Source organism: Chlorocebus sabaeus, chromosome 10 (assembly GCF_047675955.1).
Source record: "Chlorocebus sabaeus isolate Y175 chromosome 10, mChlSab1.0.hap1, whole genome shotgun sequence".
NCBI lineage: Eukaryota > Metazoa > Chordata > Mammalia > Primates > Cercopithecidae > Chlorocebus > Chlorocebus sabaeus.
The window spans coordinates 124,547,116-124,574,903 of NC_132913.1; the positions used below are offsets into that span (position 1 = coordinate 124,547,116).

At 44.4% G+C, this 27,788-nt stretch overlaps 2 long non-coding RNA genes across 6 annotated transcripts in view; one reads left to right on the forward strand and one right to left on the reverse strand.

Annotated features, from left to right (window-relative positions):
* The window catches only part of LOC119625268 (uncharacterized), a 174,031-nt gene that overhangs the window by 128,720 nt on the left and 17,523 nt on the right, over positions 1-27,788 (reverse strand). The window lies entirely within an intron of this gene.
* LOC119625269 (uncharacterized) lies at positions 23,221-26,219 on the forward strand. The gene is made up of 3 exons (XR_005241396.2): positions 23,221-23,622; positions 24,545-24,624; positions 25,459-26,219. It is a non-coding gene; the product is annotated as an uncharacterized lncRNA (long non-coding RNA).

Here is a 27,788-nt window from a genome sequence, read left to right on the forward strand (position 1 = left end):
GGGCACTGAAATGGAGGCAAATGTAAGTGGGACCTTGAAATAACGTGACAAAAGTCGTTGTCCTGATAATTGCAAGAAGGCCTATGATCATTTTTTTCAGTAATCATCAAAATGGAAAACATAATGCAAAATTCTCATGGAGAACTTGCCGGTGGAAGTGAAATTTGCACAGAATCAATTTTTTTCAGCGACACAGTCCAGTCATTTGACAGTCCCTGGTGTTGCCTGGCTGGTGGAGAGGTCACTTCAGTCTCCGCCCCACCTTCACAGGTGGCTTCCCTGTGTGTGTCTTTAACTTGATCACATCTGCAATGACCCTATTTCCAACTAAGGTCATTGTGTTAGTCTGTTTGTGCTGCTCTAAAAATTATCTGAGACTGGGCAATGTATAAAAAAACAGAAATTTATTTCTTCTAGTCTTTGCTGGAAAGTCCAAGGTGAAGATGCTGGCAGGTCCAGTGTGTGGTGAGAGCCCATTCCTCACAGATAATGCAGCCTCGTGTCCTCACATGGGGGAAGGGGCAGGAGGGGCAAAAAGGGGTGAGCTCCCTCAGTCAAGCCCTTTTATATAGGCATCTACTTCCCTTTACCTCCGAAAGACCCTATTTCTTTGTATTGTTACATTGGGGATTAAGTTTCGACAGAAGCATTCAAACCACAGCAGTCACATTCACAGGTTCCATGTGGACGTGAACTTTGCAGGGGACACTATTCAACCCAGGACAAAAGTCCATATGTACTTCCTGAGCACCTGCTTAACGTATGAGAAACAATTGTATGTCTCTTGATTTCCCAAATTTCATATTCCAGTGTGAAAGTATAAGGACACATACTCGTACCATCTGGACATGAAGGTCAGCTCTGTTCTCAAATTATTAAAGAATATATTATCACTCTAAAAGCATGCTACTTTGAGGGAAAAATAGAATTATTATTCATTCATTTCTCATTCAATTAGCATTTTTAAATACTAAGATACATGCTTTGCGTGTATTTTGTGGGGAAAGATTTAAGTATACCTAAGACAAGTTTGTTGGCTCTTAAACCACTGATGAATCCAGTCTTGTCCCAGACTTGGCCCTCATCTCTGCTACAAAGCAGCAGTAGCCCATTCCAACTCCAGGAGGAGACATTCCCTTTCATCCTCCCACTCTAGGGCAGCAGGAACTTTTTGCAAAGAAAGCAGGAAAGATAGCGAGCAGAGAGCTGCTTTGTCTTTGGGACTGGTTTGCAAATAGAACCTCTCAAAGCAAACTCTTCCCCTGGAAAGTTTAGGATTTCTCCATGGGACAGAAAAATAAGCCTTCCTATTGTCAGATAGGTAAGGCAGTGAAACGGTTTTCCTTCTCAAAAAGGAGTGTCCCTCCTGTGCCATCAGAAGACTGTCAACATTGTCTTAAGCAGGTGAGACGAAATTTTAACAAGAGGGAGAAATCGATCAAAGAGAATGTTTTCCACTTCGGGTGAAACTTACATAACATTCCCACAATTTATGAGGTGTGCCTTGTCCATATGTCTCCTCTATTATATTAATCACTTAATGTTTTTCTGTAAGTTGACTCATTTGAAAATTTAAATACTTTTTCCCATCCCAGGCAGTAATATCCATGGGAAAAAATTGATTTAATGCTCCATTTATATTTTTCAAATTCAAATTAAATATATAACTAAAAAATAAAAAATATTCATCCATCTGTCATGTAAAATCCTCCCAACTAGCACCCATGGGATATGGCTGCACATGAGAAATACTGATTTAATGTAAGCTGAATGGCGATGAGTTCCCACAATGAGCAGAGATGACTCTGGACCCAACAGGAAGAGAATGTGGTCATAGGAGAGGAGGATGCCAAAGGCAGTCAGTGTGGCGGTCAACCACACAGAACTCTGCAGCCCTGCAGACCTGGCTTTGGTTCCAGCTTCATTACTGAACACAGAGCCTATCTTGTTTAGGCCTCAGTTTCCTTTTACACACATTTGGAATACTATCTCCTAACTCACTGTGTTACTGTGAATGTTGACATTTACTCACTCACAGACATTTATTGAATGCCTTTTATGGGGTACCAGGAACTGTGCTTGGGTCCTAGTTCCAAGCAAGAACCCCAGTCCATGCCACATGCATGTTTCAGCAATCATCTCTAAGTTACTTGTTTAGTAAATCTCTGTATATACACTGTTATCAATATGCAATGTAGTTACTTTCAATCAATGTCCTTATTTCTCGTTTTCCAATTAAAGAACTGCAGAATACCTGGGCATGCATGGATCCTACTCATGATCAGATGCTAATTGTAATGCAGACTAATTTCTGCCTGCATGGAGCTTCCCACCTGCTAGGGGAAAAGAGACAAATTAACTAATTTCAAAAGTGCATATATAATTACAAAGTGGGAAGAGTCCCAGGAATAGAGATGGCATTGAAGAATGAAACACAAAGAGTCCTAACCTGGGTTAAGAAATCAATGAGATAATGTATATGAAATACTGTGAAATAGCCCATTGTCCATGTTAAGCTGGCGATGATGATAAAACTGAAACAAGAGTTGGAATTCCCAGTGTCTGATCCATGCTAGGCTGAAGGCATTGCCAGTGGTCCAAGGAAGAACCCTACTCAGTCTATCTGCATGGATGATCAGTCATCTCAATTTGAAGTTACTTGTTCATAAAATCACTCCATATACATGGCCATGTACAGTACAGTTGAAATTTATTTTAATTATTGTCTTTATTTCTACTTTTTCAATGAAAGAACCACTTTGTGATATGGTCTATACAAGAATGCCTGGACAGTGCAGACTGTACAGATGATTAAGTCACTACACTAATGCTCAGTGAGGACTGACCCCAATAGAGGATTTAGGTCATGTAGCAACAGATGGTACATTCTCATCAAAACCTAGAGTGCCTCATCAACTGTCCAATGGAACACTGTGGAGTTTGCTGGAGATATTCCAAATGAATGCACATTACATGCTTCCGCCTCCGTTTATCTCGCGCAGTTGTAGGGTGATTAATCTGATAACGTAATAGTGATTTAAAATATTTACTTTTACCATGACATATCATTTATTCAACTGTACTTCAAAGCATCACCTGGATGCTCCCATGTTGCTGCCGTAATCATGCAAATGTAAACATCTGGATTGTGATTGGATGACCTAATTACTTTGACATTTGTCATTTATTTTTTAATTTCCCTTTCTTTTACAAAGGCACGGGAAATGCAGTACTTGCCAAAAAATCACTGCGTACATCCAAAGGGGGAATTTATAATATTTAATGACTTCAGATTTCCCTGCTGCTGAGTCCATATTCTCCACTGTCAGCAGCAGAGCCAAGAGAGGAAATCACAGAGGAATCTTTGATATCAAAGAAAAGCAACCTGAATGGCAGGGAGGGAGATAATGGGTATCAGTTTCTTAGAAAAGACAGGAGTGACATAAACTAGGACATGGAGGGTGGAAAGGAAGCCTGGCCTCACCTGGCATGCCAGAACTCAGTGTTTACTTTATAATAACGTCAAATAAGCATCCCTGATATCAGACACCCTACAATTGCGCACTTTCTTTTTCCTAGGATATGTTTAGTTCCTTTACAAGAAGATGAAAGTGAACCAACTTTTATAGGAAAAAAATCTGAAAACCTAACAACCTGCCCTTTCAGTGAAATAATCAAAGTAACATTTTTGGTTTAATACATTTTCCCAAAGAAATCTGACCATATGATGCTTACGCAGTTTTCTTGACACTTTTTTTCAATGTTCATTATTTGAATGATGCTGTTAAGAAGCCGACCAAGGCCCAGGAAACACACGCAATTTATACAACTTGCATAAAGGGAATTTGTGTTAATGAGACTTGAGAACTCCAGGAAAATCTGCTTCCTCTTAGAAAACTGTGCCGTGTTCTCTTTCATTCATGTGTTCAATTATTGAACTAACATTTGGGAAAATAGGTTAGTCTGGCTGGAGATGATGTTTTGTGGATCTCCTGCCCTTTCTCTCAAACTTCCTAGAGCTACCTCGGCTCTCCTCATGCCACTGTTACCACCTCTGCCTTCAGGGTGACTCAGATACCTTTGCTTACCTGGCAGCAGGCAACAGCTTCTAAGAAGGGAAATGCTCACATGGGCAAGAAATGCCAATTGCTGCCGGGTAGTAAAAGAAGTTTCAAAAGCGCAAAGGAAAACATTCAAAAGAATTCCCACTGAAGCTCCCCAGGCCAAAGAACTTTGGTATATAACATTACAACACTGAGCAGAGACCTGATTTGCAGAAGGACCATCATGACTCCTAAGAACAAGCTAGATTGGGCTTTGTTTCCACCATGTTCCATTTCAAAGTTTCCCAGAAGATTATAATGTGTCAAGGTTTTTTCAGAAAATTTCGGTGCAGTGATCTTGTAGTTTTCCTCATGTGAAGCAATACGCCCCCAAGGATGTCAGATACCAGAGGCATCATGGAAGTTTACCCTAAGAAGTTAATGACGGGCCGCACTGCTACTCATTCCTAGAATACTTGCATTGACTCGTGAAAACCACAAACAGAGACGAAATCCTCCCCATATGGCCAGGCGAGCAGAAGTTCTTTGGAACAGGTGGAGTAGCCTTTCAGCATCCCCAGAAGGGACCTGCATGAGGAGCATTTCAAGCATGACCTGAGAGGAGCTATGTAGGAGAAGGGGGATTGATTAGGATGTCCATAAAGACAGCCTGCTGCAAAGGGCAGGCCAAGGGTAGTTCCCTAAGGAAAACAGGAAGACTGTTACCAACAGGAGTGGGGAAGCAAGGGGAGAGCAGATGCTCCCCACAAAGATGGTGCATTTTCTAGAACATCCTTTCCCCTCCTGGAAGACTCTCATCTGAGTGCTACACTTGAGTCCCACAGCCTTTCGAGGCGGGAGAAAGGGAGATGCCTCAGTTATGCAGATGACAGGGCAAAGGGAGCCTGTCTCCATAGCATCACTGTCCCAACAGCAAGCACGGCAAATCTCCAGGGTCCAGTGTCCTGCAAGATTGAACTCGAGGGGAGAGCGCCTGGAGCATTTGGTTTACACAAGAATGTCTAGGAGACGTTATTGGAGGTCAACATCCCGTCCAAATTCCTCCACCTGTAGAGGAAGCAAGGCCGCAGCACGGATGATGTGAGACAGAAAAGCTCTCCGCAAGAAGCCTGTCCCCAGCTCATGTGCTCACACTTACTGAATAGTCCTCACAGCTCTGTCTAAAGCTCTCACTTACTTTTGAGGAGATAAAAGCCATCAAAAGCCAGGAACTTAAAACATGTTTGAAGAGTCACCTTTACCATGTGGCCTCTTGGGGGTGTTTTGAAACCCTCAGTCAGCTCACTAATTTCAGAGAAAAAGGCCTGGGAATTCACTGCATATTTCTTGTTAAGTGGAGTCAGTACCTGAGGACAAGAGGGAGGTGCTTCCTTCCCCCAAGGATTCGGATAGAGAGAAAATCCTCTGAGGCTTGGGGAAAGAGAGGGTCTAGAAATCCAGCCTGGGTCCTCCTGGGAACGTCCATGGTGTCGTTGCTCAGGGGCTGTTTGTAATCTCAGCAATGCAGCAACAGAGATTGTGACCACAGTTATAAAGGCTGCTCTTGAGTCTGAAAGAAACTGTGAGGCAATGGAGAAGTCGATAGACCCGGTGGCCTTTATCCAAGGCTTTCCAAGAACGAGAGATGTTAAATAAGGCAGACACCAACACTGGGGCTACTCATTAGCTGCTTTCTATTAAGAAGTAGAAACAGGTTTTTAGTGTTCACCATGTCCACCGAGATTTTTCCTGAAACCATGTTCACTTCCCCACTTCCATATCCCTCTCATTCCCGGGTCCACTAATCCTGAGAAGGAGGTTCCAGCTAGCAATCTCTAACACGGAAATATCACTTATGAAAAAATTAACCAATTGCTATTCTGGTTTATTTTATCCACTATTCTAGCAATATTTGGAATCACTTCTTATATTCCAGGCACTGTGCTACTGTTTGATGGTATCCAAATTTGAATAAGATACAACACTATTTCTAAATGTCTCTAGCATCATACAGACATTTAGAAAATGCTGTGGCACGGCAGTCGCATGCTAGAAGAGCAAAGAAGAAAGCTACCTAACTCTATTGGTTGGGTGGTGGTCTTGGCTGAGGTTGGATTCCTGGAGGAGGTTTTGTCTAGGCTGAGGCTTTAATGTACCTCATCTTTTAATAGGTAATAGATAGATGAATGGCAGAGGGAACATGAAAAAGCATAGAGGCATGATTTAACATGGTATGTTTGAGAAACCTCAAGAATTTTGGTGTTGTTGAAGTGAAGAGTTTGAGGCAGTGAGTCATGAGAAATAAGGATAGAAAAATTTATACAGGAACCAGAAGTTTGAATGCAAGAACGTCTCAAAAAGGCTGTGTGAACCCCCTGGGTATGGAGGTTCTATGGTAATAAGCCAGGGGGAAGAAATTAATACACAGTCATTAGGAGTAAAATTTAAACTTTACTGAAAGACATAAAAGAATCCCTGAACAAATGACAGACCTGCATGTTTATGAAAGAGAAGGCACAATGTCACAAATATGTCATTTCTCCCCCAATCAATCCAATGCAATTCTCACTTACAGTCCTGGTGGGCTTTTCTTTGTGACACTTGAGAAACTGATTCTAAAATTCACTTTTGATGAAAAACTAAGACAGAGGGTATTATGGGCTGAATTGCATTCCCTCGAATTTCCTATGTTCAAGTTCTAACCCCTAATACCTCAGAATGTAACTGCATTTGGAGATAGGGTTTTTGCAGAAGTTAAGTTAAAATTGTGGTCATGGTGGGGTGGGGCTAATCCAATATTGATGAATATTATAAGAGAAATTCACAAACAGACACATACAGAGAGGAGATGATGTAAAGACACAGGGAGAAGGCCATCTACAAGCTAAGAAGAGAGGCCTGGAACAGATCCTACCTTCATGGTCCTCAGAAAAAAAGCCAACCCAGCCAACACCTTGATCTTGAACTTCCAGCCTCCACAACTGTGAGAAAATAAATGTCTGCTGTTTAGAAATTTCTGTTTTTTATGGCAGCCCTACTACAACAGGGTTTATAATGGCAGCCCTAGCAAACTGATTCAGAGGGTCTTGTGCAATTGCTATTGTGAAACTATACAATTTAAACAGCCTAATATTAGTCCCATGATAGACAAACAGACCAGTGTAACAGAATAGAACATCCAGAAACAGGCCCATTAGAAAAGCAAACATTTTAATCTGATAATGCCAATGCTCACACTTTCCAGGCACTTGGTATGTACCTTGGCAAAAATGGAAGATACACATCCCTTGTTACCCAACAATTCTCCCTCTGGATGCCTATTCTAGAAAAACTCTCATGTGAACAAAAGGTAATGTGTGTATGATGCTCATTTCAGTGCTGTCCAACAAACAACAACAACGAAAACCACCTAAATGTCCATCAAGAGAAAAATGGAGGGGCAAATTGTAATATAGTCACTTGATGGAATTGCTTTGCAAATCTGAAAAAAGTCTTTATTCACCTTTGTTTTTGAAAAATATTTTCACTGGGTACAGAATTCAAGATTGGCAATTTTTTCTTTCAGTACTTTTAAAATGCAGCTCCAATGGCTTCTCACTTGCATTGTTTCTTCTGAGAAATCTGCTGTCACCCTTATCTTCCCTCCTCTTTATTTTGTCTGTCTTTTCCTTTTGTCTTTTTTTGTATGACTGCTTTTAAGATGTTCTCTTAGTCATTGGTTTTAGCCAATTTGGTTAGTATGTGCTTTGGTGTAATTTACTTAAGGTTCTCTGAGCTTATTGGATCTATGGGTTTATAATGTTCATCAAATTTGGAAAATTTTGGCCATTATCTATTTAAATGTTTTTTCTGCCCCTTCCCTTTGGTGATTCCAATTACATATATATTAAACCACCTGACATGATTTCACAGCTTACTGATGTACTGGAGTTTTTTTTTCTGTACTATTCCCTCTTTGTTTCATTTTAGATAGTTTCTATTACTAGATCTTAAAATTTACCAAGCTTTTCTTCTGTAGTGTCTAATATGTTGCTACTCCTATAATTTATTTTTTGTCTTATACTTTGTATTTTTTTCATCTCTAGGAGTTTGTCTTGTGTCATTTTTATATCTCCCATGCTTCTATTTAACTTTTTGAACATATGGAATGCAGTTATCATGCTGATATTTTAATGTCCTTGTCTGCTAATTTTAACATTGGTGCCAGTTCTGGGTCAATTTTGATGGACTGACCTCTCCATTAAGGGTTATACTCTTCTGCTTCCCTGAATGTCTGGTATTGAGTATTGAAAGTTGCTGTAGTCCTTTCAATATTATTGAACTTTATTCTGGGATGTAATTAAGTTACTGGAAATAGATTGATCTTTTTGAGTCTGGCTTTTAAGATCTTCTAGGTAGGACCCCAGCAATGCTGACGCTATTTCTACTTATTCTCCACTGATTAAGGGAAGCCTCTCTGTGTATTCAAACCAAATGCCCTGTGAATCATGAAGCTCTTCAGTCCAGCTAATAGAAACAGGCACTGTTCTCAGGCCCTGGTCAGCTCCAGTTACTTCCAGTCTTTTGGGGTGGTTCTTTCCCCAAAGTTGGAAGGTTTTCATGTGATCATGAGTACTCACCAGAACCCTCAGTGGTGACCCTCCGCACCCTCTGTCTGCCTCCCGATCATTCTTTCTGTACAGCGCTCTCCTTGCTGGCATTCTGTCCTGTGAGCTCCTCCTGCCTCTTGGATTTCTCTATACTCTCAGTTCTGTCTCCTCAACTCAGGGACTCCATTGAGCTCTGCCTGGGTTCCCCCTTCTCTGAATAGGAGCCTAGAAACACTATCAAGGAAGACAGGCTGAGCAATTGGAGCCCTCATTATTGTTCATTTGCTATCACAGAGAGTTCACTGCCTTCATTGTTTGATGTCCAGTGACTTGAAAACATTATATCACGTTTTGTCTGTGTTTTGATTGTTTCGGGGAGGAAGGTAAATAAAATCCCCATCACTTCATTTTGCCTGGAAAAGTAAGTGCATTTGATAGAATATTGCAGCTTTCATAAATGAACTAGATTATTAGGATTATATGCAGTAACACAGATCTTGACATTAAATATTGAGTAAAAATAATCCAATTTGAAGAAAAATATATTGTGTCTGAAAAAGTTTACTTAATTTCAAAACATGCAAAGGTATCCTGTATACCAGTTTTATATAGAGAAACATAAACATATGTAGGAGAAACACCTAAGCCAACACAGGGGAGGTGATGCATTAGGAAAGAGAAAATTGGAGGAGAGGACCAGGGGATAATAAAATGGGGTTTGAACTTTATCTATAATGTCTTATTTAAAATAAAAACATCAAACAAACATCTAAATATGTTAGTATATTAGCATTACTTAGAGCTGATGGTTGGCTAAAAGAATACTCACTATGTATTTTTATGTCTCCCAATTATTTCTTAATTTAAAATATCTGTTATTTAGGTTATTAGCAGCTTCTACTGTCGAGAATAGATATTTGAATTTGCCTTTCGGGCTCACCACCCTGCTCACCATCCTTGCTCACATTTGCATAATTAAACAGCTCACAGAGGTGTCTTCCTCAGGAAAAAGAAAACCTTCTTCTAAGAAGGAAATATCCAATAATAGAATTCTAAGGAGGTAAATTGTTGTGTGTGGTTATTGGAGAGGTTTTTTTAAGATGTAGGCAGAGTTTTAAATATGCATCTGCAAAATAGAAAAATCTGTTTTGATAAATACTCATTTAGACTGACCTGTGCATATCTATTACTGCTCATTCTTGTGCTTTCAGGGAAATTAGTGGTGTGTGTGTGTGTGTGTGTGTGTGTGTGTGTATGTACATGTGCACATTTTCTTGTTCAAGGATAACAGGAATACAGAACCTCAAAGACTCAGGAGGATTTGTAGGCTCCACTCTCAGGGTGATATAAGAAGGCACTGAATTCCGTTGCTGTCCATTCTGTAATATTATTTAATATTAATTCACGAACACCCTAGTGCATGAATTGCTGTTAGGGCTATTGCATGATTACCTTGGGGGGCTAGTCTACACCCCTGTGAGAAGTGTCCTGTTTCTCTTGACGAGCGTCAGTGGTCCCAGTGTCACATGTGACAGGAAGAGGCCAATCTAGGGATAAAAAGTAAGGAATTGCATAATTTGTTTGTGGGAGCCTTTGCCAGTCTGGTTTGGACTCAAAGGTAAACAGATGTTTTGAAAATTCACCAATGGAGTCCACAGGCTCCTGCCCTGCAGAACAGGGAGAGGAAGGCTTCAGCCAGCGGGCTCTGAAGGTAACATATGCATTTCTTGTAATATTTTTCCCTTCCATTAACTCACAAATCTCCATACAATTTTGAAGCTACGGGCTGATCATTGCTATGCTTTGAAGAATTAAGGGCAAGTGTATTCCACAGTCAAAGCCGGCCATGGAGGACGCCGTGCACCCAAGGCAGATCCCAGCTGGGCCCTGTGGAGCCGTGTCCTCGGGAGAGTCATGGAGGCAGAGGCAGCAGAATGGCATGACCAGGAGACTCACTGGATGGTCGCGGGGCCCACTCCTGAACACACGGGGCAGCTGTCTCTGATACTTGTCAGCGTTACTTGGAAATAATTTGAGGGCTTTTTTTGGCAATTAAATTATTAGGCATCTCTCATGACATTAACATCTCATTATTAACTGAAAATGTGGTTTCATTTTATAGTTGTGGATTGGTGAGGAGCAGATATGTGGATACCTCTCTGGGAAGGAACAGGAGTCAAAGACTGAGCGTTAGCCCCCCTCGTTGCTCTGCAGCAGGACAGCGCAGCCTTTCTTCTGTTTCACACAAGCTGATGGGATGCACACTCCATGGTGAAAACAGAGCCAGGTGGATTCGCTCCCGTCACAACCCTTCCTTTTCTCCTCAAGAACCATGACTAAACTTTTCTGATGGCAATATTGGACTGCAGGTGAGGGATGGTGTCATTGTTTCACAGGCTTGCATCTTAGATATTTATAAAGAAGGAAATTTTGGCACTTTAATACTGATAACACCTTATTTGTGTATGGCTTATGACAGCTCCGTCTTCACAGGCAAAGGCAGTTGAGGAGAAAACAAGAGAGAAAACAGGCAAAGACAGTATTTGACAGACTGAAGGAAGAAGGATGAGGGGTCTCTGAGAACTGGAGAAATAAATAGCAAAGCCACTCTCAATCAAGGGTTATTCAGGGAAATAGCAGCCACACTCGACATTTCAAATAGATAAAATCTAATACACAAAATTGCTTAAACAGGTACTGGGCAAGTGGAGTCTCTAAACAGGGGATGGCAGACAATGGGAAGACTAGCAGAGTGGGCAGCTGCTGCCACCATCTCAGTGCTGGGCGGGTACAGGGCGGAGCATCTTGGCAGCACCCGGGTATGCAGGTCACCCAGTGAAAACGGCAACAGAGGCAGCAAAATCCAGGCAGGGCCTGAGCCATGGAGACACTAAGTTGTGGCTGGAGACTCCACAAGAAGAACAGAAAGGAGATGCAGCCTGGCTCTTCCCGGCCTCTGGCCCACCAGTCTCAACCAAACTCATCCAGGATCTGAAGGGCAAGGGAGCTGACAGGGGGCATCTCATGTGATGGTGATCAGAATAGGGAAGGGCAGGGATCAATCCAAAGAGTGAGGTTGCCAGATCAAACACAAATGCCCAGTTTGAATATCAGATAAACAATGAAAAATTTTTAGCATAACTATGCCTCATGCGATATTTGGTATTCAGTTATACAAACATTTATCCATTGTTTTTCTGAAATTCAAATCGACCTGAGTACCCTGTGTGTTTATTTAAAAATTTGAGAGCAAATGGGGAGGTAACTGGCACCTATGGCAATAAATGCTAACAGGGGCCCAGAATTCTCCCTGGCCCAGAGGGTTACACCCACGAAGGAAAGGGAATTTTGCAAAAGACTAAAGGTTCATTCCAGGAAAAAAATGAAAATTAGGGGAGGGAGATGGCTGAGGAGTTAATACATCAAAGTCTTCAAAATACCTTACAGTAAAGATCAAGGACAAAAGGATTCCCACAGATGCTGGAAAAGGAAGCCTGGGGCTAGGGGATGGGATTGTGAGTTTGCACTCAAGGATCCTGATTATGAGTCATGTCACTGATTGAAGCCTGAAACCAATTAGAGTCAAAATTATGCTTGGCCTCAAAATGAAAAATCTGAGGCATGATTTTTGAAGGATGAGAAAGCACAAGCTTTTATTGGGGTCTCTCATCACCTTGCTGTGCTGTGGTGGGAACTGGCACAAAAAACAGGAAGAATTGGAGAAAAAACCATCACCCTCTGGATCCCAGGAGATTCTTAGGAGTTTGGATCAGTGACGAGTGCTGTCATCTGCTCTCGGGAAGGAGATTGTGGGGAGATAGTCGCTAACTTGGGGGTATTGGATTATCAATGGGCCTGCGGGCACGTGGGGCTTTCTTTGGGCATATCGTACCCTCCTTAAACACTCACACACACTCACACACACTCACACATACTCACACACACACGCTCACACACACACACACTCACACACTCACACACACTCTCACACTCACACACACATATACATACACTCACACACACACACGCACACTCTCACACACACACACACACACACTGGAGGCAGAAAAGGTAACTTGGAAATGACTCACACTGCCTGCCCAACCTGAGCAGATGGTATACCTCTCACTGGGGAGCAGTTGTAGCACCTCAATTTTCAACCCTCTCTCTACCATCAATAACCAACAGCTTAAAGCCAAGAGGGCCTTGAACACACTTATAACAGTTATTGAGGACTGATTTGTTTTGACAGCAACTGAGGCAGGACTGACGGGAAAACTGTTGTATCAGTATTCAGGAGTGAACTATTTCTGCATGAAAGAGGTACTTCTGCTACCTCTTGGTTTTCAGTTACAAACACATACATGTTCAATGAACAAGAAAGAGCAGGCACGGTTAACTCCAAGAGAGGTATCTGCTCTGCCAGAAAGCTTTCTTGTCTACCCCAATTTTCATATAAAAATTCAAATTGTGCAAGAAGTTTAGTGACCCGAAAGCAATATGGGCTAGTTACCCACAGCATCAGAGGTTAAAAATGGCTGCTGCCCTCAGAGGTCATGCAATCTAACGTGAGGTAAGTCTTCAGTAAAGTGAGTTAGGAGCTGATGGAGCAATGAGTGGGAAAGCTGCATGCTGAGCTTGTCATGGGATCTATGCAATTTAAGGTAGCAGTTCTGGGACAAAGAACTTTAGGAATTGAACCTCCCAGATTTGGATACCTCTTTCTAATTCCAAACTCTCGTGGGGAAACAACTCCCCAGGCTGACTGTTCTGCCAGGCGTCTTCCTGAGGCTTCCTATTTGTTCATATCATATTCAAGTGCTGCTGCTGCTGTTACTTTACAATCCTTGGAAACAAAATACACATAGATTCTGAATCCACACGCTCAACGTGGCTGCCACTAGCCACCCATGACTACTGAGTATTTAAAGTGGGACTGGGGCAACTGAAAAACTAAATTTTTAATTTTAATTTTACTTTAATTAATTGTAAATTAAAACTGGGACTTGGTTCAGTTATCGGAAAACTTTGAAGTATCTTTGGGGACACTTGGGCGTGTGAATTTAAGTTTTTAACTGCAAATCTTATGAAATTTAAATATAGATCAAGTAGTTCTGATGAAAATTTAGCATCTGCCTTGAGATGTAAAGTAAGTAGAAAATACACACTAGATTTTAAAGATTTGGTAGGAAAACTATAAAATATCTCATTAATAAGCTCATCATGTAATCAGTTACATGACAAAATAACATTTTGGATATATTGGGTTAAATAAGTTATAGTATTAAAATTAATTTTGCCTGTTTTATATTTTCTGTTTTTAATACAGCTACTGGAAAACTCAAAGTTACTATGTGACTTACATTATATTTCTGTTGGATGAAACTTCTCTGAATTCCCATATCTTCATATGCTCTGTATCTCTATGAGCTTAAATGTATAGACGCCCCGCTCTCTACCTCAGCCTTCTTCCCTTGTAATCTCCCTAGAACAGTTGGGTACAAGTTGACTGGGAAAAAAGTGAGGATAGAGATGAGGGCGGCGCGTGCAATCACAGTGGGAGTATGAGGTGGACGAATGGACTTGTCCTCTCAGCCAACCTTTTGTTCCCTTCACTCTCTCATCCCTGGTAGGAAGAGGATCTTCAGTAACACAGAGTAAAGAAAGGGAGACTTTGCAAGCAGAATGCAACATCATGATTATGAGAGAGCCATTGTGTGCATGAGAAATGTTTGGTTCACCCCAAGTGACTCGCCTTGAAGACCCTGAAGGGCTAGAACATTTGCTTGGCTTCTAGATCATTCCCCTGATGGTCCCAGGGGCCAATGGTCTCCTTCTCTGTGCTCTGTGAGAACCTCTGGCCCCCAGTGGAAGAGCCTGAGAGTGATGGATGTATGGGAAACTCTGGAAGGAATGTGGGGACAAGAGAGAAGAGGGAGGAGGACAGGACAGAAGGGACACCCAGGCGGTGGCCTGGTTCTGGCTGCATGTGGCAGACTGGATGAGACATGTATCTCAATGGGGTGCACCGTCTTCCAGCCTCTGTGTACGTCTGCTATTGTGCCTGTCTAGAAGCTAAGTTATTTTCTTTCTGGTGATGGATATAGTAAGTACAACTCAGTGCTTTCATTAATAATCTATAACTCTGACCCCTAAAATAGGAATTTAATTGATGTTTCCCCAGTGTTAGCCAAAAGACAGCTGTCCAACAATATGAACTAATGCTTTAGAATAAACTTGGCTAGGTGTTCCTAGCTGGGTTTGTAGTTTGATTATCACGGCTTTTTGTGGAGGCCAACCCATTGCCAATGTCCACTTTCACGTTTCCAGTGATAATGATAGCGGCTGGAATATGTAGGGTGCACAAAAGACTGTCAAAATGAGACTAGGCCTCTAATTAAGCCACACCATATCCATCCCATTAAGCTGCAAAATCATGAAGCGGGAAAACTGGTTCTTACTATGTGAGCCTGGGAGCACAGTGACAGTTGGAATGGCATGGAATGAGGTGCACATGGCCAGCCGAGGCTTGCTTCTGCCAGACTTTTTCCCCTATGGTCAGAAAAGACAGGGGCCAAAAACCTGAGAGATGAAATAATCCATTTTTTAAAAATCCAGATCACTGGCAGGGAGATTACATTATAACCCAAAAGAGTAGTTAACATATTAGGGTCTTTGTTTATAGAACCTCACGGAGCCATGTGACAGGATGGGAATGCATTCACTGGACTTGCATTCCAATGACTCTGCTTAATACCTAGGTGTTGGGGTGTTGTGGGTCCTTGGACATGGCTTAATTTAACAGTGCTGGCAGTGGGGACGTCACATGCATCTGTGCTCAGCCTGGAGCACAACCTGGGAGAACCTGCCCAGCGTGTTTTCTGGGGGCTGGGCAGCCTGCAGAGGGAGGGGGCTATTGGAGATTTGGCAAGCAGAAGGCGACTGCTGCAAACCATGCTGGGGGCAGCACTGGTTGACCCCAAGGTGGGTAACATGAAGCCCAGCTCAGCCCCTACCCAGAGGAGTCGGCAAGGGCTGTGAGCTCAGGTAGGCTGGCATACCCGGCCTCCCCCCTCTCTCAATCCCATCCCCGGAGATGTCAATTCCGGGGGCACTCACATTTCTGCCTAGAGGAGGAGCAGAGGGACAATAAGACCCCAGTCCCCAGTGGCTGGGGGCTCCCTGGTAAACTTCATCGCAGAGGGGGCAGCGGCGTAGGGAAGGGGCACAGACTCTCCACTCCCCAAGCAGTGCCGACCTGCGACCCCACGGATGAGAGGCAGGCACCCTGACATACTAGGAGAGCCACACCCATGCCATGGTGCTCTTAAAATCTCTTAAAGGTACAAAACAACATGTATTCCTTTTTTTAAGAAAATAGTAAAACACAAAAATCATTATATATTATACTTAAAGTATAATAATAATAATAATAAAGAAATAATAAAACAAAAAAATCATCTGTAATCCCATCACACAGAGAGAACCACTGGTAAGAAGTTTTATGAAACATGACATTTTACTTTGTATTTACTGTTTTTCGCCTGTTATTTTCATTTCAGAACATTGTTCTATGCCATTGGGTATTTTTCAATATTACCTATTTAATAGAGATATAGTGCTCATTTTCAGGTATGCATAAATCCATCTCTCTATTGTTTGGGTTTGAAGCAGACTTCATATTAAATATATATATATGTGTGTGTGTGTATATATATATGCATGTATATATGTATTTATCTTGATGTCAGCAGATTTCATTGCTGAAAAGAATTCCTTTTCTATTATTTCCCATGGTTTCCCTCTCCCATTGCATATGACTTTTCAAATGGTCGTTGATATGATTTGCCTCTGTGTCCCTGACCAAATCTCATGTTGAATTGTAATCCCCAGTGTCGGGGAGGACCTAGGGGAGGTGAGTGCAACATGGAGGCAGAGTTCTCATGAATGGTTTGCCACCGTCTGCTGCTGGTACTGTATAGTGACAGAGTTTTCACAAGATCTGGTTGTATAAAAGTGTGTAGGCTGGGAGCAGTGGCTCACACCTGTAATCCCAACACTTTGGGAGGCCAAGGCAGGTGGATCACTTGCAGTCAGGAGTTTGAAACCAGCCTAGCCAAAATGGTGAAACCCCATCTCTACTAAAAATAAAAGAATTAGCTGGGTGTAGTGGTGCGCGCCTGTAATCCCAGCTACTCGGGAGGCTGAGGCAGGAGAATCGCTTGAATCCAGGAGGCAATGGTTGCAGTGAGCTGAGATCATGCCACTGCACTCCAGCCTGGGTGACAGAGCAAGTCTTCTTTAAAAAAAAAAAACAAACAAAAGTTTTTTTGTTTTTTTGTTTTCTCTCTTCCTCCTGCTTCTGCCAGGTGAGATGCCTGCTCCCTCACTGCCTCCACCATGGGTAAAACTCCTGAAGGCCACCCCAGAAGTAGATGTTGCCATGCTTCCTGTACAGCCTGTGGAACTGTGAGCTGATTCAACCTCTTTCCTTTATACATTACCCAGTCTCAGGTATTTTTCTGTAACAGTGCGAGAACGGAGTAACACGGTTGTGCGGCCATGGTTCCTCAGCTGTGGCTTATTGATTGTTAAATATTTGCATGGAGCCACGTTTCCCACAGGCTGCTCCCAGCCAGCGGCTGCGCAAGGCAGGTCCACTCTGGGGAGAGGTTGGGGCTGGGTCTTCTGGTTCAGGCTTGAGGATGTCCCGTGGCTTTGCAGAACTTTCCTGGGGCCACCTGCTCGCAACCATCCCTCCTCGCTCCTTCACTGGGGTCAGACTCACACCACAGTCTGAAAGCTATTCCAGTTCCACCCAGCTTCCCCCCAGTTTCTCTTAGGCATTTTCCCTGATGAAATGGTTGCCTATTTGATCCATTTCTTTGCGCCACTTCTTAGGGGACCTGGGGTAACACTACCTGCTTCCTACTCCTCGCCAGATCGCCCCTGTGGATGGCTGTTCTGCAGGAGGGGTCTTGCCTTGCCTCCTCCGCCATCATGGCTTCAGGGCGCTGGGAGCTGTCACAGCACGGAACACATCCCGGTTCCCAGGCTGCCCGAATGTGAGGGCACCTCCCTTCTTCATCTGCATGGTGACTCCTGAGGCCACGTTCCTGGGGTCCTCGGCAGCCCCTCCTTCCTGTCTCTGTGATGGTGCATCTTGGCTGAGGTGTAGAAGACGGGGAAGTGAGCCAGCTGAGAGCAAAGAGAGGTGATTGATGGAAATGAGAAGAAAGGCGTTCTGCTCAACTCACAGAAGCGGCCAAGGAATGGAGCACAGGCGCTGCCGAGTTCCCCTGGAGCACAGGCACAGGTGTCTCCATCGGGGACAGGGGAAAAGTTAAAAACATAAACAAGAACAAAACTTTGTGTAGGTGGTCTCTGTGCTGGGACACAAACTGAGGCCCTCTGCGTTTCACACCGAGGCCATTCATGGCATCGGGGTCCTTTTGCTCCTCTCAGGCATCCCTTCTTCCCAGTTTCTGCCTTAAGGAAAGGTCGTCATCTGTTTTCCTCTTGCATTGTTTTCACCTTTATCTGTGGAAAGCTGGAAAGACTGTACAGGCAGCTTTCTCCAGATGACAGGTGAAGCAACAGCCGTAGGAAACTCTACATCCATCTGAAATTGTACTTTCTGCTGAGAGTTAATATTTTAAATGGAACCCATGAGCCCACTGTAAAGTGAAGCCCAGCTCAGTGGTGGAGGGGCGTCTACAGGAGCCATGAGGCACAGCATTTTCTAGTTCCTGCCCCAAAACAGAAAAGAAACCTCTTCTCTGCAGATTTTGTCAGGGGTTCTGCAGGCAGTTGCACTTTCAACTCTCATTTGCCCACTAGCAAATGGAAAAATTATAATCATGTGAACTATTTGTGTTTTGTTTTTTAAATGTTGAATGATGTAGCAGTGTAGGTAAAATCCTGCATTTGGAGGCCAGAACTGTAAAAGCCATTTTTGAAAGGAAGACAGTTCTCAACAATAAGCATCTTGATCTTGAAACCCTTGAGGAGCAGGGACAGAGCAGACAGTGCAGGTGAGAGCAGGAACAAGAACAGCAAAAGAAAATGAGCAAACAATACCGGAAAAGCAACCCTTGACCAGCCCCGCCGGCTCTGAGCCACGTGCCAGGTGGGGTCAGGGGAGAAGCTCTGGGCCCTGCCTGCTGTGTTCTGGCCTCAACCCCAAGCTGTCCCTGAGGACTGCGCCCCAGAATCCAAGGATGTGAAAACATGGTTTTGAGCCCTCCTCTGGTGAGGAAGGGATTGGCAGACTCTCAGATCATGCCGAGGCTGCTCTCGTTTGCTGTTTCATGAATGTGTGTTTCGTGTGCATGTTGAAAGGAGCAAACTGTGTGTCACCTATGAAACATGGGTTTGGTTCTTCAGAAGAAATCCTTCTGGAGTTCTCACAAAGCTCCAAGTTATCCAGAAGCCCCAGGGACCAAACACGCATGCTGGTTGGAACTGTGATACCCAGATGGGCCAGTCGTGGAAATGGAGCTCATGGAAGGTGGCCTCGTGATGGCTGGTGGAGCAGAAAGGATGCCAGCAGGGCCCCCTTGAATCAGCCTGGCCGAGAGAGGTGGGCAGGATTCAGTGAGGATATCTCAGACTGCACTGAAATTAATACTTTATTTACACACATTCACACATATACAATACACCAAGAGACAGAAGAGGGAAAAAACTATAATTTGCTGTTTATGTGAGTTTCTACATGTATACAAAACACTCTTGTATGCAAAGTTCACAAGGCCTGGGCTCCTTCCCAGTGCACCTCTGCCCCGCCGGGCTTCACTTCATGTCCTCATGGCAATGCGCTGGGCAGGGTGAGTCCCACATCGCTCTCAACTGCTGAAGGGGAGCTGCTTGTCTTGGCAGGACCTTGAGAGTTAATGACGCATGTAATAGTGTGTGGGGAAAGTGGGAGATGACGGAGGATAGTGCGGTACAAAAAAAGCAAAAATATGTGTTATAGAAATAGGATATTTTTTGCATCAAACTGAAATCCTCCCTATCCTGAGAATTTCAGGACAATGACAAAGTCACAGGTCACCTCCTAAAGGACGCCCTGTCGGACTCTGGCTTTACCCCTCTCAGTACCCTGGGGTGGGGGTATCAATCGAGAAAGCCACCTATTGCAGGGCATGTGTGTGTGTGTGTGTGCACGCGTGTGTGTGTGTATTCATTAGTGCTTGCAGTCACTGTGAAGACACCAACTGTTCTGAACAAGACTTCCCAATAATGAAGGGCGAGCTTGCCTGAAACAAACTAGGAAAACACCATAAAAGAAGAAAAGGGAAAGCATGCCCAGGAGAGCCTCAAATGTCTTTTGTCCATATTGCTGTTTTCGTAAATCCGGGGTGAATAAAAAGCTGGCACTCTCTGGGTTTTGACTGGTCCTGGAATTCTTTTGTGGTGAGCACCACCTTGTGGTCTGCCTTTTGCATTTCCCAAGAACACGATGTCATGGTCCCAGGCTTGCTGAAACCTGCTGGCCTCTCCTCCCCAGCCACCCACGTCTGCTCCATCGTGCCTACATCCCACCCTACCACACCCTTCCCACTCAAGGGCTCAGACCCATCTCAGGCTTGCCCCAGTAGGCTTGTCCCACTTTCTGGAAATAAGACTGAACATTAAGTTGCTGGCCTGAGCCCAAGGCTCAGGTGTCTTATTACAGCTGCTGCGCCACCCACACGGTCTCTCTGGGGCACCCCTGGGGGACCATTGCCCTACACAGCACCCACCCACACAGTCCCTCCATATGCCCATTTTGCTCAAAATTTCTCTCTCCTCACTTCTACATCCCCCTTCAGCAACTTGCCAGGACTTTTTTTTTTTTTTTTGGCATAATGTAGTGGGTCTGACCAATCCCCAGAACAGGAACCTTCCCAGCAGCCTGCCACCCCTAGTCTACGATCACAGTCAACTTCAACCATAAACACCTGGAGCAAGGAAAGCGTTGCCCCACCCCCTGGGAAACTCCGCATCCCTCCAAATGAGGACCCACCCTGCACCCGGGGGCAGTGGAGGCGTCTCAGCCAAAGTGACTGCAGATACTGGCGTAGCTCCACGTTGGACAACCAAAGGTGCCTCATGGAGCGCCGCGATAAGCTCTGCCAAGGCCTGAAGCAAACACGTAGAGCCGGGGTGTCATCCCAGAATAAAGCACAGTCAGAGAACAAGACGAGGAGATGGAGGAAGGAACCGGAACGAGGTGGCTGCATGCACTGGGTATAAGCAGGCACTTGGGCTCTTGGTGTTTAATTCGTTCTCATAGTAAGCTTTGGGAACGATTATTTTCCCATTGTACAGATGAGGGTACCGAGGCTCACAGAGGTTGAAAATGTGCTTGTTTATCTTGAATTTCCCTAACATGATCAGCTTGCTGTAGATACTCAAGTTCTACAAGCTTCTAACTCCTCCCATGTAAAGCAGCAGCCAAGCTGCCCCACCAAGGCCCCCAGTTAGATGCATCTCTGGGCATCTTTTCTTGAACTCTCTTTGTTACCACCTGCTGGTCACAGAGCCAAGGAGGGCTGTACCCCCTTCCACCACGGCTGCAGATGCCCTCTGGGAGAACATTCGGGGCAGACTCCTGAGGACCCCAGGGTGTCTTTCCTTGCTGTGGCCAGGCTGTGCTCCATACCAAGGTAGGCAAACGCCCTGTCGCCCACTGGGCATCATACCTGGGAACCTGGGCACACCTGAAAACTGCTCCATCACGCTCTGCCCACAGCCCCCTTGCCAAAGGGCTCAGGCTATGGGGCCACTTTGAGGCAGGCACAGCTTTCCCCTATACCCCTGTGTGAATCTTTGGTTGCTGTAACTAATTGCCATAAACATTGTGGTTTAAAACAGCGCAAGTTGATGATATGTTCTGCAGGTCATTAGTTCAGTACAGATCTCATTGGACTAAAATCGAAGTATCGGCAAGTTGCATTCCTTCCCGGAGCTCTGGGGAAGGCCCGTCCCTGCTCTGTTAGGTTGCTGGTTGAACTCAGTTCCCTGGGTTCCCTGGGATTACAGACGTGTACCACCACACCCCACTAATTTGTGTACTTTTAGTAGAAACCGGGTTTCGCCTTGTTGGCGAGGCTGGTCTCAAGCTCCTGGCCTCATGTGATCCACCCACCTCGGCCTCCCAAAGTGTTGGGATTACAGGTATGAGTCACCATGCCTGGCCTCCAATGGACTAGTTTTGAAGGAATCTCAGGATTTGCAACCTGCTGGAAGGAATTACTAGTGTCATTAGGGACCTCCCTGAACCGCACGCAATGACAGCATGGCACACGCTGACCCCGACTGAGCTCATGATGGCAGTTGTTTTGGCTTCTGTTTAGATAGGAAGCAACTCCCCGTGGCCCTTGGCTGAAGGTTCCTCCTGGAGTTGACCAGCACCCCCTGCAGGGGACGAACACAGCTGACATCTCATCACCCCAGTTCACACACAGTTAAGCCCCACTGATCCTGGGATATAAGTAAAGGGGAGGCAGGACTACTGTGTTTAACTTCCCAGTCTCCTCTGATTGACTTGATGAAAAAATCCTGTTGTTAAGCTCCCAGAAAAGGGTTTTCGGTGCTGAACTTGAACTGCGCATACCACCTACATCCTGTGTTCTGTGTTCACAAACACAGAATACATTCGTGTGTCATCTGTGCCTCATTTGTCTTTCCCTGCCCTTACTTCCACGTGAGAGCAGCCACTTGTGATCCTGTCCATTTAAAACAATATGATCACAGGCCTGGGGTGCCAGACGCTGGACGCAGAAAAGAAAAAGACATGATAAATAACATTTAAAGCACTGCAAACTTTGATTTTCATGTCTAATATCTGCCCCTGGAGATTCTGCTAAATGTCTTTTTCCCCTCTTCATAATCCTTATGATAACAACTTTATTTGGGAATTAATCCAGATTCCCATTATTCATTGAATTACACTTTCCCAGCATGTAAGTTCCTCCCTGGTTGTAAGTTACAAAGTCTTGGAAGCTACATTAACTCTTTCAGGCCGCTGGGATGACAGGAAAGTATTGGTAGTCCTCATGTTTCAGAATTGTATCTGAAAAGCACTAATGTAGTTTTAAACGGTTTCCAAATTAAAACTAGAGTGAAAATTGACCACTGGGAGAATCCTATTTATACTATTTTATTATGGGGTGCTTTAAATACACTTCCATCCAGCCTACTGCCATTGGCTCTAATATATAGAATGGGCGTCTCTACAGAATGGGCTTCCCTCTTGCAGTAGCAATGTGGAAGGGTTAAGCACCCATACTCTGAGGTCAAACTGTCCTGGTTGAAATCTTGACTCCATCCCTCACTAGTTGTGTGACCCCAGGTAAGTTACACAACCCCTCTGAGGCTTGGTTTCCTCATTTGTAAAGTGGAGAAAATAGCACCCACTTGATGGGGCTGCCGTAAAAGGATGAAGTAATACGGTGCAAGAGATGCTGAGACTGCTGCTTGGCAAACAGTGGACATTTGCTGAGAGCTTGCTGTGCACCAGGCACTGTTCTAAGTACTTTACATGCATTAATTCATTGAACTTGCTCAACAACCCAGAGGTTGGACATCATTATCCATATTGCAGGCAGTGACCACTCTACAAATGTTGGTCGTCATCCGCTGATCTTGACTCCTAAAACGCATTCTCTTGGTAACTCCATCCACACTTAAGTTGGGACACACCCCGCCCTGCCTCTAAGCCCAGTAATCGACTCCTGGCAGGGTCGATTACATGACCTAGGTCTAAGCCAATCAGAGCATCTCAGTACCCTCGCCGCAGTGATTGGTCCATGTGGGGACATGACACCGCCGGGGCTGGGACTCCCCGGAAAGAGCCTCTTCCTCCTTCCTGCTGGACTAGCCTGAGAAGACGCGAGGCTGTCGCTGCTGCAGTACTGGGCGGAGGGCCTGTCTGAGAGGGAGCCAACCTCGAGGAAACTGGGTCAACCATGGACAAGGACACACCAGCTCTGTGACGTCACGTGAGCCCACGCAGGGACCCTATCTTGGCCCATAGCATGGGGGCTTCTCAGGGAAGCACTGGGGTGTAAGCTTCAGCCCTGAAATGCATCCCTATCCTTTTCCCCCTCCAGGCAGAGCAGAGACCACTGGGGCCTGCTTGCTGCTTGGTAGAGCCCATGTCTTCAAGGCCGGGCTAATCTTCACTGGCCTTTCGGCTCCTTCCAGCTCCACTGACAGAAAGCAAGCAGATTAGATTCCCGGGCGAGGTAATCCTAAGGTTTAGAGACTCTTTTGAGGAACCTGCCACAAAGACCAACCAGAATCCTTATTACACAACCAGCTACTGACCTCCCTTTAGGAGAACAGGGCTCTAGGATAGGAGTAATCACATTTAAATTCTGCAATGAGATTGCTACTTAATCAAACAGCAAGATCATCAAAATCCTATCATTGTATGCATAATGCCACTTTGGCCTACTCACTTTCTGTCAAGAACTTTATTTTCCAATCCCGTAATTAATATCAGTATCATATTCCATTGAAGACCATCTGTTTCACCAGAGCATGTTATCAATCATCTCAGATTTCAAAACTTCACCCTGGTTTGCCCCCGTGATAGGGAAGTGAAAACGTTATATCAACAGTCATCTAAGCGGGCATGTGTGTGGGTGGGCCGCAGGATTTGCTGGTGGATATCAGAAACATCATTTACCACAAAGTTCTGCTCACAGACTATTGCAAAAGAAGTAGCTCTAAAAGGAAGTTATTATGTTTGTAAAAACATGAGCACTTTTCTCTTCCTTTGGGCAAATGGAACAGTGTTTTACTATCCACCCAAATCACGTCACCAGTGATTGAATTCTTCAAAGAATTCAAATCATGTGGAATGTTCCCAGAGCCTTCTGGGAAGGAGAACTAAATGTAGTCACCTTGACTTCACAGGCTGGAGGGCTGGGTGTGACAGGGCCCTTCAGAGAGCCTTGAGACAGAACCTTAGCAGACGGTGGCAGCTGAAGACCCAGGTCAGTTCCCAAATTGACCAGACACCTCCCATCAGTCCATTCTTGCCTGTGGATGGCCTCCCGAGAACCAACTTCCAACCACAAGGTCATTGTGGATGGTACAGAGTGGGAATGAAGGACTTATTTTTTACTTACTTATTTATTTATTTTTTTTGAGACAGAGTCTCGCTCTGTCACCCAGGCTGGACTGCAGTGGTGTGATCTCAGCTCACTGCACCCTCCGCCTCCTGGGTTCAAGTGATTCTCCTGCCTCAGCCTCCTGGGTAGCTGGGATTATAGGCACATGCCACAATGTCTGGCTAATTTTTGTATTTTTAGTAGAGACAGGGTTTCACCATGTTGGCCAGGTTGGTCTCAGTCTCCTGACCTCATGATCTGCCCACCCTGGCCTCGCAAAGTGCTGGGATTACAGGCGTGAGCCATCATGCCCAGCCATGACTTACATAATCTTAAAGGCCCCCACCACATTCCTCACCCCTGGCCAGGAGAGTCAGGGGCTTTTCTGTTTTCCCTCTGGGTTAGACTTGCCAAAGAGACCATGTTTTCAATGTCCTTGACCATGATACCTCCAAGACATTCTTGGATGAGTTGAGGCTCAGAAAACAGTACCTCAAAAATATGGCACTTTGGTATGCTGAGGGTTTTTGAGTTAAAGGAAATTAAATGCCTCAGAAATAAGCTTTAGAACTAAGGTCTCTCTCCAGTCTCCCTTCATCCCCCTGTCTCGTCTATCTGATCCTCTTTCTTTCCTGAAGCACCAGGAGGGAATTTCTCTGTCTGAATAAGTTTTGCCACTGTACCTGGCCAGAAATGTAATTTAGATACCCTTCCTAGGAATCTCATCAAATAACCAGGAAAGATTAACTACTGGAGAAGAGAAGAGACTGGAATCATCACCATGCCAGACAGACTTTTCATCTGTTCTGAGGACAGCTCCAAGAGATTACCTGGGAGGCTTTATCTGTGAAAAAGACAACCTTTGTTCACAGTGTGGTTCTGCCCCTCACCCTTCTGCCACCTGCCCCAGAACTCAGAGGAACTTTGTCCCAGACTATTATCTATTCTTTGGGCTCACTCATTTTCCTTAGAAATCATTTACTACCCCTTTAAAATGTCCTACAGTCCGCCACTTCCCTGTCCCCTATGTAGAGGGTATATAAGCCTCAACCATCTGGCCCTTCTTTAAGTCTCCTATTTGTAGGGCTTCCATGGCCATATGCACCGTAATAAATGTGTAAGCCATTTTTCTCCTATGAATCTGTCTATTGTCAGTCATTTCAGTGAAACTTCAGAGAGGGTGGAAGGAACGCTTTCTCTCTACCCCTACAGATGCACAGGCCATATTCCATATCTTTTCTCATCTTTCATATAATATCTGAGAGAGAAGGTAGAAGTTGTGAGTCCTTCTAGAGACTAGTTTTCTCAAAGAACTGAATTCACTTCTACATTCTGCTGGGCAAAGTAAAATGCAAGGTCAGCTCAGGCTCTTGATGTGATTAGCTGCACGTGCACAGGGCACCATCTTTGGAGTCAATTTTTCACAGCTGATGATGATATTGTTCACTCCTTTTTAAAGCTGCATAACACTCTATTGAGAGAATGTGCCATGGTTCAACCAATCTTCTATGTCTCAGCAATTAGGCTGTTTTTTTTTTTTTTTTTTTTTTTTTTGAGATGGAGTCTCGCTCTGTTGCCTAGACTGGAGTGCAGTGGCCGGATCTCAGCTCACTGCAAGCTCCGCCTCTCGGGTTTACACCATTCTCCTGCCTCAGCCTCCCGAGTAGCTGGGACTACAGGTGCCCGCCAACACGCCCGGCTAGTTTTTTGTATTTTTTTAGTAGAGACGGGGTTTCACCGTGTTAGCCAGGATGGTCTCGATCTCTTGACCTTGTGATCCGCCCGTCTCAGCCTCCCAAAGTGCTGGGATTACAGGCTTGAGCCACCGCGCCCGGCCAATTAGGCTGTTTTCAATTACATATAATGCCTTAGTGAATACAATTGTGATTGCTATTTTTGAGAAGAGGATTGTTGGGCCAAAGGGTAAATATATTTGTTACCTGAGGCTGCTGTAACAGAATGCCACAAACTTTGTGGTTAAAAATAACAGAAACTTATTCTCTCACAGCTCTGGAGGCTAGAATTCCAAAATCAAGGAGTCAGCCAGGCTGTACTGTCCAGGAAGTTTACAGGGAAGAATCCTTCCTTCCTTGTTCCAGTCTCTGGTGTTGCCAGCAATCCTTGGCATTCCTTGGCTTGTAGACGCATCACTCCATCCTCTGCCCCTGTCATCACATGAACATATCCCTGTGTGTCTGTGTCTGTTCTTTAATTCCTATAACAACACCAGTCATACTGGGCTTAATATCCACCCTAATTCAGTATGACCTCATCTTAACTTGATTACTTCTGCAAAGACCCTATAAGTAAATGAGGTTACATTCATAGGTTCCAGGTGAGCTTGAAGTTGGGGGGGAAACACTCTTCAACCTCTTACAGGAAATGCATGCATACGGTGGTTATATGGTGTCAAGCTCCCCTTCATGGAATAGTACCATGTTGCTTTCCCCCAAGGATGAAAGGGAACAGCTTTGTCCCCAGAGCCATAGCAATGCAGCTTGTGGTCAAGCTTTTGAATTTTTGCCAGTCTGATATGTGAAAACCAACATCTCTGTCTTTCATTTTTTGTGATGGATAAAGATGAGCATTTTTTTCTTACATATTCATTTGTCCATTGGTGGGGGAAAATCTGTTCATGTGTTTGTCCATCTTTCTAGTGGGTTTTTTGGTCTATTTTCCTCAGGTTTTTATATAGAACTTGTATGGGATTTTCTATTAATCCATTTCTGTTGTTCATTTTTATGTGATGTTGTTTCATTGACCATTTAGAAAGAATCATGGCTCACCAACTCGTCTGACTCCACAGAGCTCCCTCTGCTGTGCATTTTTGTGGTGTGTTTTTAAAACATGGCAGCTTGGCTTCAGAAACTTCCTGGCTGTTTCCTTCTTCCAGCCGAATCTGAACCTTCTCTTTCCTGTTTCTCAACTGCCTCTTTTCTTCAAACTGTTTATTCCACCCCTAGATGTTTCTTCTGGGCATGGGGCCCTGTCCTGGAAGAAAGCCCTGGTAGGTACTTTTGAGGGTCAACAGGGTCTAGACAGCCCTG